Source organism: Nyctereutes procyonoides, unplaced genomic scaffold (assembly GCF_905146905.1).
Source record: "Nyctereutes procyonoides isolate TBG_1078 unplaced genomic scaffold, NYPRO_anot_genome, whole genome shotgun sequence".
NCBI classification, from domain to species: domain Eukaryota; kingdom Metazoa; phylum Chordata; class Mammalia; order Carnivora; family Canidae; genus Nyctereutes; species Nyctereutes procyonoides.
In genome coordinates, this window is record NW_026575117.1 from 15,989,166 (window position 1) to 16,002,730 (window position 13,565).

Consider the following 13,565-nt stretch of genomic DNA (forward strand, 5'->3'; position numbering starts at 1 on the left):
CTCAGCGGTTTAGCGCATGCCTTTGGCCCAGGGCATGATCCTGGAGTCCTGGGATCGAGTCCCGCATCAGACTCCCTGAGTGGAGCCTGCTTCTCCCTCTGCCTGTGTCTCTGCTTCTCTCTCTCTCTCTCTTTCTGTGTCTCTCATGAATAAATAAATAAAATCTTAAAAAAAGAGAACACACATTAAAGTAAATATAGCAAAATATTAACAACTGGTAAATCTGAGTAGTAGATGCACAGATGTTATTAGTGATACACTTGACACTCTTCTCGAAGTTTGGAATTATTGCAAAATTAGTATTAAGAAAGATCAAATTTCATTTTTCTTGGTTGGGTACAGTATACTTTATTGATGACACATGGCAAGGTAGGGCTCCCCCCAGCGCCTCCCTTCCTCCGGGTCTGGGATGTAAATTGGAGGTCAGGAGATTCTTGGTGTGTTGGGGGATTAGGTTGGGATAGGAACTCCCCAGCAGCTGAGGGCTCTATCTTCCTCTTGTTCTTGCTGGGGCTGGTGGTCCAGGAGGCTCCTACTCTCTGGAGGCCATGTGGACCATGAGGTCCAACACCTGGTTGCTCTAGCAGAATTCATTGCCATACCAGGAAATGAGCCTGACGAAGTAGTCATTGAGGGCAATGCCAGGCCCGTCCTCAAAGGTGGAAGAGTAGGTGTCACTGTTGAAGTTGCAGGAGACAACCTGGTCCTCAGTGTAGCCCAGGATTCCCTTTAGGGGGCTCTCCAATGCCTGCTTCACCATCTTCTTGATGTCCTCATATTTGGCAGCTTTCTCCAGGCAGCAGGTCATGTCCACAACTGACACGTTGGACATGGGGACCCAGAAGGCTATGCCAGTGGGCTTCCCGTTCAGCTCAGGGATGACCTTGCCCACAGCCTTGGCAGTGCCTGTGGAAGCAGGAATGATGTTCTGGGAAGCCCCTAGTCTGTTACTCCAAAGCTTCCCAGAGGGGCCGTCCACAGTCTTCTGGGTGGCAGTGATGGCATGGAAGGTGGTCATGAGGCCCTCCATGATGCCGAAGTGATTATGGATGACTTTGGCCAGAGGAGCCAAGCAGTTGGTGGTGCAGGAGGCATTGCTGACAATCTTGATGGACAATCTGGATCACCCCACTTGTTGGTGGGATCTCACTCCTGGAAGATGGAGATGGACTTCCCATTGATGACAAGTGTCCGATTCTCAGCCTTGACCGTGCCGTGGAATTTGCCGTGGGTATAATCATACTGGAACATGTACACCATGTAGTTGAGGTCAACGAAGGAGTCATTGATGGTGACAATATCTACTTTGCCAGAGTTAAAAGCAGCCCTGGTGACCACGCACCCAATACGGCCAAATCGTTCACTCTGACCTTCACCATCATATGTTGGGGTCGCAGCTGGCACTGCACTAGAAGACGTGGCTGTCTGTTGAACAGGGAGGAACAGAGAGCCGAAAGACCAAATTTCAGATTAATAAGTAGAAGTGGTAAGTATAAACTAATAATTTAAAAAACTCGTTTTTGAAAAAAAACAAATTAAATTAAATGATCATTAAATAAAAATGGAAATAATAATTGAAAAATAGTAGCATTCAATCATTTTTTAATATTTACTACCTGTCATGCATTTTCAAAATGCATTTTATGTATTCTTCATTCATTTAACCCATGCAAAGTCCTGTGGTGGTAGATTGTTTTCCCAGCTTTACAGAAGAGGAAACTAAGGCACGGGGATTTTTAATTAGCCTAGCAAAGTGACTCAGATGATAGTTGGAAAACTGGTTCAAATAGAAGCAATCCAATTCTACAACCAGTGAGATCAGCCATTGCAGTTGGTGAAGTCAACATCTTCTTATAGCTATGAGAAGAACTCAATGTGTAACAAGGCAGTGAAGCCACAGAGGATAGTTCTCCACCATAGGAGAGAATGGATTTCAAATTACATGTGGAAAGGTTGGCCTCAAGTAACATAAAGATTACTTCTCCTGTGGTATCAGAGATTTGCTTTGGCAATTGAACAGTGATTAAGATAGTTATTGAGATAATTTGTGTAAAATCTATTTATAAATTTAGATGGAGTCATATTACATATCTACTTGAAAAGTCATTTTGTTGGTGAAGACCAGACATTTCAGCCTACTTAATAGGAAAAGACCAAAATTAAAAATCCCTTTATGAGCAGCTGGCTGCTTTTCATGTTTACTGTAATAATTTCTTGAGCTGAAACATAGCATCTCATGTAATACTATCTGACTGGAAGTATGGCATTTATGTAAAAAATATGGCATTTCATTATTTTTAAATTGACTGTAGAAATAATTTGATGCAAGTAGAATAATATAGGTATGTGGATAATCTAATTCAATTAGTTATACATATTTTGGATAATTGCTGAGAAGCAGACCTATTAATTCTTTTAAAAGGATGCTATGAGGGCAGCCTGGGTGGCTCAGCGGTTTTAGAGCTGCCTTTGGCCCAGGGCGTGATCCTGGAGTCCCAGGGTCCAGTCCCACGTCAGCTCCCTGCAGAGAGCCTGCTTCTCCCTCTGCCTGTGTCTCTGCCTCTCTGTCTCTCTCTGTGTCTCTCATGAATAAATAAATAAAATCCTAAAAAAAAGGATACTATGATATCATAATGATATGTGTTCATACTTATGAGACGAGCAGGTAATTTGTTATATTAAAATATATGTATAAATGTAAAGGTGTGTGATATAGAACATGTGCCATCTTTAGCAAAGATGCACAGATTAAACAATTAACAAATTAAAATTATTTCCACCAAATGCTGATTTTCAAGCCTACTAATATTGTGACATACTTTTGATTATTATTCTGGTTCCTTATTTTCTGTTTTCCTGCACATTTCAAAACCAGTTTCAGAAAAAAATACTTGTTTTGTTTTTTTCTGAGCCACTTAGGTAACAACACAATCATGACATCTCTCTGCTTGAATCTTAATCATCCACTTTACCTACAGAGTTTTATATAAAGTCCTTGAACACACTCACAGTGACATTTTTGATCTACACTTCCCTTGACAGCATGCCACCTCATATCCAGTCAGTCCCAGTACTGATTTTGTCTGCATCCTCTGTATTTTATAGACATTCTAATGTAGAATATATATATCACACATATGACACTGCAATAACTGCTAGTAGTATCCTTCCCTACATTGTGCGTGATGAGAAGCCTTGAAAATTTAAAAAAAAAAAAAAGTGGACCATAGCATTTTTATACAGTTTTCAAAGGTACATAGAGGTAACTAAAATTTCTTTTTAAGACATTAAATATTAATTTTCCTAATATACTATAAGATACATTTCCTACAAGAGGGATACATGGAGCACTCTGAGAAAATACAGTAGTGTGGAAGAGTTTGGTCACTTATTCAAATCTATAGCAGGACAGAGAATCAACACAGATAAGGCTAATAGGGTTTGAAAGGAGGTAAGGCATATGTCGAGAGAAGGTTTTTTTTAATCTTTTTTAAAGAGATTTATTTATTTATGATAGACAGAGAGAGAGAGAGAGAGAGAGAGGCAGAGACACAGGAGGAGGGAGAAGCAGGCTCCATGCCAGGAGCCTGAAATGGGACTCGGTCGCGAGACTCCTGGATCAGGTCTTGGGCCAAAGGCAGGTGCTAAACCGCTGAGCCACCCAGGGATCCCCTGTTGAGAGAAGTTTTATGTGAAGTCTTGGAAAGTCAATCAGGGGTGCATAAACCATAATGCTGGTCAGCCAAAAGGATGCATCATGTACCCCTTTGGTTTGAGTGGTCAGAAGATTGAAGGAGAGAAAATCTAAAGAAAAAATGGTCTTTGAAGGCATAGGGAATTCTCCACAGGTTACAGATCATTCAGATTTGAACTTCATAACTGCTACCCATTCCAAGTTTTCAAATTACAAGTCTAAATTCAATCTACTCTCAATTGCAAAGTGCTTATTTTTTAACAGAACTGAGTATAGAGTTTGTGGGTTCCTAAATCTTTCTGCTTCCTTCTTTTCCCATCTGATGCTCAGGGATGACTTCCTGTATCACTATGATAGGCAATACATTTTGGCTTATATTATATATTAAAAAGGGACAGATCCCTGCCACTAGAGGAATAAACTAAAGCTCTTATATTGGTATTTGGAACCCAAGTGGACCCCAACTATCCCTGCCCCCAAAACACAGAAAAGGAGAGGAAAGGAAAGGAAAAACAAATTCAAGGTCTAATACCTCCCAAACACATTTATAAATAAAACACATGCACACGTTTTGATATAAAATACAATATTTGTACAATTGCAACAAGTACATTCTAAGTGACATTTTTCAGGTCACACTATAGCTACCATGTCATTAATGGCCATTAAAATTGGACCCCAGTCATTGTGTTCAGCCCAGTTGCAGTAACAGTAACTGGGCTGGTTGCAAAAACATCTTGATAGTTTTCATGATCGATTTTTGACATGTGACAGAGGGGAAGAATTGTTAAAATTCAGAGATTCTATCCCAGCCACCTCTTTGACTTTGTTTGCACTGTCAGAGCATGAAGTTATTGCCTTCTAGATTTGGCATCTGTGCTTTTATGTATAATGGATCCTTGCCACTATTTAGGGGAACAAATACCCCCAGGATGCTGAATGTGGTGAGAGTATGTGAATGTGTTAGGTGATGAGGGTTTCTGCAAATCTTCCTCTCCAAGAGAACTTCATTGTTTCTCAGAACTTTCTTGAAGTCATAAATACAGAACTGTAAGAATCCTTGTTTCCTGAAAAAATGCACAGAAAAAAAAACAAAACAAAGGAAACACAAAATACCAAAAAAAAAACACCCTACAAAACAAACAAACAAACAAAAAACACCTCTGTTTCCTGAAATGTGGTGGTTGCTGGAACAAGATGAACAAGTACAGAGACTTGATTCAGATTATAGGTTCAAACATGAATTCTAAAATTATGGACTGGTCTGTCTAAATCTAGTGGCTTTTCCATCCATTCTTTTTTTTGATAATCTGCATGATTGCCCAGCTAAGGATCATTCAAAAAACTCACCTAGCAATTGTGGTCACTCATAGTTTGAAATCTTCAGAAATAATGAGGGTCTGAAGCTAATTTAAAAAACAAAACAAAACAAAAACAAAATAGCACAAATTGTGAGCTATATGATAAGCTAACTCACATGCTGTTTCTAAGTGGTTAGTTTTTTATTCCCCTGGGAAAAATAAGGGAAAATAACCCAATTTTATTTCCTTTCCTCATAAACCTTAGGGTTATTTTGATACTTAAGAAATTGGAGAATAAATAAATGGATTATTGCAAATGCCAGAGCAGTACTTCTGTGCCTGGCAGGGGCTTAAGTTTACAGTAATACATATTTGATAATAGCACACAACCAGGGAGATCATAGGAAATTTGAAGAACAAGTGAGTATAGATTAATTTAAGTATATCTTTATTGAGTAAAATATAACCATCAAGATTATATTTTATACAAAAGAGAGATGGGAAATGATGACGGCTGTGAACTGTATAACAAAAAGCAGAACAAAACACAGAAAAGTAAGGAACCTAGGGAAATGCGCATTTCTAAAGCATTTCTAAAATGATTGGCTTCAGAAAGCGTGAAAACTACCCTTCTAGTGCTCTTCTTTCTTTTTTTTAAGTTCTGAGATAGGGCTGCTTTGCTGTATCTAGTTCTAATTGACTCTTCCCCCAAATTCCTTACCAGTTTTGTAATTGTTTTCTTTCTGTAAGAATATTTGTGGAACTGTAAACTAATGGTTTTTCAATAAGAAACTCATATGCCTTTAAAAAAATATAACTTTTATTTGGCTTGACACACTTTACTCATATATCTTTAAAGGGTGAATTGAACAAACCTATTTTTTTTTTTTATTTATTTATGATAGTCACACAGAGAGAGAGAGAGAGAGAGGCAGAGACACAGGCAGAGGGAGAAGCAGGCTCCATGCACCGGGAGCCCGACGTGGGATTCGATCCGGGGTCTCCAGGATCGCGCCCTGGGCCAAAGACAGGCGCCAAACCGCTGCGCCACCCAGGGATCCCATGAACAAACCTATTTAACTGGTAGTAGAACATCTTTAGTATATACAATATTTTTAGAAAAGAATTGAAGTTTATTTTTTCATAATTAAATTCATTTTATACCTTTTACATCTGATTCTTGATGCACACTGACACAAAAACTCGATCATTTCTAGGTGAGTTGGTAATTTTCAGATATTTCTCAGTCCTATCAAATTGTAGCTTCTATGATATTCAGTATTATTTTCATTTTATACTTTCAGCCCTTCTGAATTTCATGCTAAGTGTCTAGTGGCTTCTGGAAATATCAGTCACATTTGTGGGGAGGAGAATATAGAAGACTATTGGTTTTTCTTGATGTTATATTAATAGCATGTTTTTAAGATTGTATTTATTTATTCATGAGAGACACACAGAGAGAGGCAGAGGCATATGCAGAGGGAGAAATAGGCTCCCTTCAGGGAGCCTGATGCTGGATTCCGTCCTGGGATCCCGGGATCATACCCTAAGCTAAAGGTAGATGCTCAACCACTGAACCACCCAGGGGCCCCATATAGTAGCATTTGAGATAAAATCAGTTTCATTTGATCCTTAGGCATTTGCTCGTCCTCACTGAAATATTCCAGGATGTAATCTTGCTTCCTTCAAACCCAGGTGGATAGTCCACCTTACATCTTTTGCTATGTGGACACCTGTCTACGTAGCTGCAAACTTTGCCATAGGTCTATCAGTTCTTTTCTACTAGCTTTATGACTTTCTCTATTAGACAATATGGAGTAAACTCTTCCCTTGCATTTTTCCCTGACCAAGGGTGGTTGGTGGACACTTACTCTGCCCTTTATTAAATTAATTCAACAAGGAAGCCATTAGATTGAGGTGGCTCTAATGTTGTGAGTGCCTATGTAAACAAACAAATATCAAAGCCTGTAAATGCTTCAATAATGCCCCTTCTTTGCTCCCATGCCTCCTCCATCTTAAGTTTTCCCCCACCAGCTCCTGTGCGCCAGTGTATCCTAACCACTGGGGGTTTGGCACTGATTCAAATTGATTTTCGTTCCAAAAAACTCTTAAAAACATGCTTCATTTTACATTTTAAAACTCTAAAACACCCTATAAGACTTATTCCAAGTATGTCTCTGATTCTTTATCCCATTTTGTTTGTCACTGCCTCTACTCCTTCCCATCAAAGGGTGGAAGCTATTTCCATAACCCTCTGATTTCATCTGCCTCTGTGACTTGCTATGGTAACTAGAATGTTGTGGAAATGAAGATGTATTGATTCGGGCCTAGATTTCAGGAAGCTTTCTATGTTTACCTTTTTTTTTTTTTTCCAGATCTAGATAAACAACACATGAATGATTCCAGGAGACTTCTGGAAGAAAGGCATTGCATGGCCCATCCATACTAGCCAAGGACCTGCTCAGGCTGCTGCCCAGTCAATCGGTGGAGCCATGTACTCCTATCACAGCTGCTTATAGCTGCAAAGGTAAATGTAGCCAGGACCAGAAGAAACACTCAGCAAATGTATAGCCTTATGAACAATGATAAATGCTCATGAACTTAAGTCACTAAGTTTTGGTGTGGTTTGTTATATAAGGAGAGTTAACTGAGAAAGCCTCCTTACAGCTCTCGGCTCTGTTGCCCCAATGTCACTTTGTGGGCATGAGAACCATTTTTTTTTTCCTGGATAAATCTGTTTCCACAGGAATGGTGGAACATATCTGTGGATTTTATTTTGGTCTCTATCCTTTCCAAATTCCTATTTATGAGCTATGATGGTTCAAAAAAATCAAAACGTACGTATGGGGTCTAGGAATTACAACTTCATTGCCAACACTGACAATAGAGAACTAGTTAGCTTAGAAGGCCAATCAACTAGAAACAGAGCCAATTGGCTTCATTCTTAATTTGTAAAACTGGAGTCTATTATCAACATACTTAATAAAAGAAAATTCTTATTCTTATTGGTTCTTAGCCTTCTCCACCCCCTCATTTTTGTTGACATATTTTATTTGTAAAAGTCCTTCTTCATCTGCTGTTATTCTGAATTAAGAACCTTCTTTAGTTTCACCTTTACTCTTGTTATGGATAAAGATGATTTGAATTCCCTTGATTTTCTCATACTTGTACAGCACATAAAAAAATTGGCTAGCTTTATATCAACTGTACTTTCTTATGATAATGACATGCTTATCAGACTTTCTGTAACACACACTGAATCCTTATTCCATATGACACAAGACTGAAGGTCAAGTAACCACTAATCAACCAAATGAAAATATCTTTGGCTTTTTCAACTTACTTGTAAATGCTTCTTTCATCTCCTTGTCTTAACTAAGTGTGGCAGTGTTTTGAGCATACTGCTTTTCCGGTCTTTTTAATTATTAACTGAACTTATTTATCCAAACAACTTTATAAGCTCTAGAGTTAAGAGGTATGGCAATATTCTAGTAGCCCACAACCCTCCTTTAGGAGTAAACATACTTTTTTGGGGGCTCATACAACCATAACAGAAACTTGTCTTTGCAGTGATTACTCTGGTTGATCATGCTTTAAAGACAGTTACTTGACTTTATCTTTCTCTCTACTACAAGACCAGCTATCAGTCCTATAGGGTGGTTCCATAATAACAAGAATCAAAACCATGGACTCAGTTTCTGGCGCTCCCCAGATTCAGTGACTTATCTCATCACTTTCCTCAGTGTAATAGGGATCTCCAGAGACACAAAGATAACAGGGGATGTAATAGCCAATTCTAGAAGCCCCAGAACTAATCTGGAAAGCTTAATCTTAAAATTGCCATCTTCTAAAACTGCTCTTAATATCTAAATATTATTAGTCAGGATTCTCCAGAGAAACAAGGGCCATACTTTATAATCCCATGATTATGGAGGCAGACAAGTCCCATGAGATGTCATCTGCAAACTTGAGAGACAAGAAAGCCAGTGGTGTATTTTGATGACCAGAGAGCCCTGAATTCTTACTACAGATGAATGCTCAAACTTACTCAGTTAAGCAGAAAGATAGGGAATTGTCTCTTCCTTTACTTTCTCTTCTATTCAGGCCACAATGGATTGGATTATACCCACCCACTTGAAAAGGGTCATCTACTTTATTTGGTTCACCAATTCAAATGCTAATCTTTTCCGGAGACTCTTGTGTACAGTGGGGTGGAGGTGCAGGTCCTAGCAAGAATAAAAGCCTGAAAAGAAGAGCAAAGGAAAAATTTTTTAAAAGTGGGGGAGTTGTTTTTAAGGGTCCCTTCAGTTTCCCTGTCTCACCCGAGTGTTTTTTTTTTTCCTGGATAGACCATAAGTTAATACTGTTATGTAAAATTAACAATACTTAAAGACTATGAAATAAAGTCAACATATCATATGTTATAAGATAAAGGGATAAGAGATGAAAGAAAACAAAGACATTTGCATACACAAACAACTATCTATCTATCATCTATCTATCTATCTATCATCTATCTATCATCTATCTATCTACAGTTGACCTTTGAACATTACAGATTTGAACTGTCCACTTATACATAGATTTTTTTTTAAGATTATTTATTTATTTATTTATTTATTTATTTATTTATTTATTTGTTCATAGAGACACAAAGAGAGAGAGAGAGGCAGAGACACAGGCAGAGGGAGAAACAGACTCCATGCAGAGAGCCTGAGGTGGGGCTCCATCCAGGGTCTCCAGGATCACGCCCTAGGCTGCAGGGGGCGCTAAACAGCTGCACCACCAGGGCTGCCCCATGGATTTTTTTTTTTTTAATGCAAACGATATAACACAATAAATGTATTTTTCTCTGCCTTATGATTTTCTTAATAACATTTTCTTTTTTACTGTTTACTTTATTGTGAAAACAATATATAATATATATAAAGTACACAATATGTGTTAATCAACTGTTTATGTTAAGTTTGGAGAAGGGAAAAAACTATATGACAATTTTTGACTGTGTGGAAGGGAGGTCAATATCCCTAACCCTTGTATTGTCCAAGGGTCAACTGTATTATGTTTTTTCTACCATTATCCCATCTCCTTAGTATCTATTTCCACATATGTTCCCCAGATTTATGTTGGTATAAATTAGAATACTCAAGTAGTTCTTTTAGAGTGTAACTCATATCCTGTGGGTCATATGTTATGTCTCACTTTTAGGGAGCCCCTGAGACTACAGTCTAGTTTGGGTCAGAAGCCAAGAGTACAGGTGTGGGTAGTGCTAAAGAGAGTATTATATCACAAGGCAAGTGCATCAGTGGAAGCCCTTACAGTTCCCTCAAAAAATGCAGAATATATGGTTACTCTTATTATACAGAGATGACAAGGCTTACACTACTGTGGCTAGAAACACTTGATACCACTGGTGGTATGGAAGCTACTTTCATTGGGCATGGGAGACCTTTCCTAATTGCAAAAAGAAAAACAAAACAAAACAACAAAACAGAGCACATGGCTGGGTCAGTTGGTAGAACATATGACTCCTGATCTTAGGGTTATGAGTTCAAGCCCCACATTGACTGTGAAGCTTATTTAATAATATATATATATATTTTATACATATAAAATCATATATAAAATTATAAATATAAATAATATAATTTTATATTATTATTATTCATATATCATATATTTAAGAATATATATCATATAATTTGAATCTGTAAATCAACATGAGGAAATTGACATATTAAAGTCTTCCAATCCAAAAAGGAAAGGAAGGAAGGAAGGAAGGAAGGAAGGAAGGAAGGAAGGAAGGAAAATAGAAGGAAAAGAAAGAAGAAAGAAAGAAGAAAGAAAGAAAGAGAAGAAAGAAGAAGAAAGAAAGAAAGAAAGAAAGAAGAAGAAAGAAAGAAAGAAAGGAGGGAGGAGAAGGAAGGGAGGAAGGAAAGGAAGGGAGGAAGGAAGGAAGGGAGAGGAGTAAGGAAGGAAGGAAGAGAAAAAAAAGCATCAGAATTTAGGAGCTCCATGTCCCTAGATTCATCAGTCTTTCCACACATTCCCATTTCAAATTGTATGATCTCATTCTTCTTCAGTCAATGCCCTCATTTTAACAGTAGGTATCCTGTGAGGCTGGGAGTTCAACATGTTCTGTAGTTCAGCCAGACATAGGATGAGATTCTGTGTTGATTTTCAGCAATTTCATCATTGCATCTGTGAGAGATAAGGGTCTACTTCAGGGACACAGAGAAGCCTTCAGGTAATTTACACTGTGCTTGAGCTGAGAATTTAAATCCCGGAGTTCATTCTTTTCATTTATCACTTTGTCCAGTGACATTGGGAACAAGCAGCCAAGCTTACTTTTTGTTAGTTTTTCAAAAATGTTCCAAAATATTATATACTCTGTCATCCAGCTCTTTGCTTCTTATAAATATTTGGTTAGGAGTAGTAATGCACATATTTACATATCTCTATTGCTGTGTCACATCATAGACACTACAGACTGTCAGTGCTCTTTGTTACTGTAAATAAAATTAACTGTACCTTTCAGTCTAATCAAATTAGAGAGCTAATTCCAGAAACCCCAGAAGTAATTTGGAAAATTCATCTTCAAAATTCTGCTCCTCTAGATCTACTCTTTTTTTTTTTTTAATTTATGATAGTCATAGAGAGAGAGAGAGAGGCAGAGTCACAGGCAGAGGGAGAAGCAGGCCCCATGCCCCGGTAGCCCGACGTGGGATTCGATCCCGGGTCTCCAGGATCGCGCCCTGGCCCAAAGGCAGGTGCTAAACCGCTGCGCCACCCAGGGATCCCTAAATCTACTCTTAATATCAAAATCTGTATTAGAGAACAGAACCCCGATTATATACATACATATATATATGTATGTCATACATATATATATGTATATATATATAATTTATTATAAGGTGTTGGCTCATGCAATTATGAAGGCTAAGCCCCATGGTCTGCCATCTGGAAGCCAGAGACCCAGAAATATCAGTGGTGAAATTTAAAGTCCCAAGAGCCAAAGAGAAGATGATGTAGATTCTAGTCAAGAGTATGAAGGCCTGAGGACCAGGGGTACTCATGTCAGAAGACCAATTTTCTAGCACATGTAGTCAGAGAGAGAAATTAATCTTCCTTTTTATTTTTGTTCTATTAAGGCCCTCAAGGGATTAGAATATGCCCATGCTCATTGGGAAAGCCATCTGCTTGACTCAGTTCACCAATTCAATTGTTAAACTCTTCCAGAAACACCCTCTTATACAAACCCCCAAAACAAAGTTTAGTCAGGTATCTGACATCTTTTGGCCCAATCAAGTTGACAGAGTAAATCATCACATTCAGTCTTTTGCATCTGTGGCCACACCTACTGACATCCTTTTGAGATGTCCATTTCATTCTTTTTTCCTTTCCTTTGCCATAAGAAGTCTATTTTTTCTTTCCTTCCTTACTTCAAAACTGAACGCTCACTGCCAACATTTCCAATTATGTTTTGTTTAAAAATCTGTTTATAGATTATATGATTGCCCTTTTCTGGACTATTAGGCACTGTTAACCACTACCCATTTCCTCAAATTGCTTTCTTTTCTTGCATCTTTGTGGCACCTAATTTTACAAAATTTTAGTGGCCCTTATTTCTCATTCTCTTTTATTGTTTTTTCTACTATTCTCTTTCCTTTAATGTTGACATTTTTCAGACTTTGTCCTTTATCCTGAGCATATTCTAAGAGAATCTTTAATAGATTTTTTTTTTATGGCCTAACACCAATCTTTTAACACTCTGCTTTACATACAATCTTTCCAAGGTTTTCTAATACTGTAACCTTATTTAGAGAAAATAATAAAATATAACTGTAGAGCATATTAAAATCTTTAAGAGCCTATTATAACAAACCCCTAAATAACATGTCCTATTTTGTTTATAAGTCTTGGCAATGTACATCCTAATAGTAAAATACAAATATTTTGTAATCTTATATGCTAGTCACTTTCACTTTCCATTTAACAATCAATATCCATAAAACTTTCAATTAACATAAAAATAGACATGAATTCTTACATCCTACTTTATATGCCATTATAGGCCTAGATTCTATTAACAGATACTGTCTTTGTAAATAATAGGCTGCATATTTATTTACTGTGTACTGATGAAGTAAGGTATGTAGTATCTCAAGTGTGTTAATAGTAGTTTTATAAACTTTACTAAACAAATCTGAGAGTGTAACAACAATGAGAGAAGAAATTATATTTGCTGATAAGAAAATATTCCTTTAGCAAATATATGTGTTACCATGTACTCACAACTTTAGTGTAATTTTAAATTAAGTGAATGAAAAAAGTTATGAGTTGATAGAAAGATGGTGCCATTGAAGAGAGCATCAATATCTGTATCTTTTTAAAATTTTTTCATTTAGACTCCATTAGTTAACATACAGTGATTAGTTTTAGGCTTACAATATAGTTAATCAATACTTCCACACAACAGCCAGTGCTCATCAGGACAATTATACTCCTTATTCTCCACTATCTATTTAACCCAACCTCCCATGTACCTCCTCTCTGGTAACTATCTC

The 13,565-nt window shown here is 37.5% G+C and overlaps 1 pseudogene; it reads right to left on the bottom strand.

Annotated features, from left to right (window-relative positions):
* Window positions 1–532: 532 nt before the first annotated feature.
* The window catches only part of LOC129515210 (glyceraldehyde-3-phosphate dehydrogenase-like), a 130,911-nt pseudogene continuing 117,878 nt past the window's right edge, over window positions 533–13,565 (bottom strand).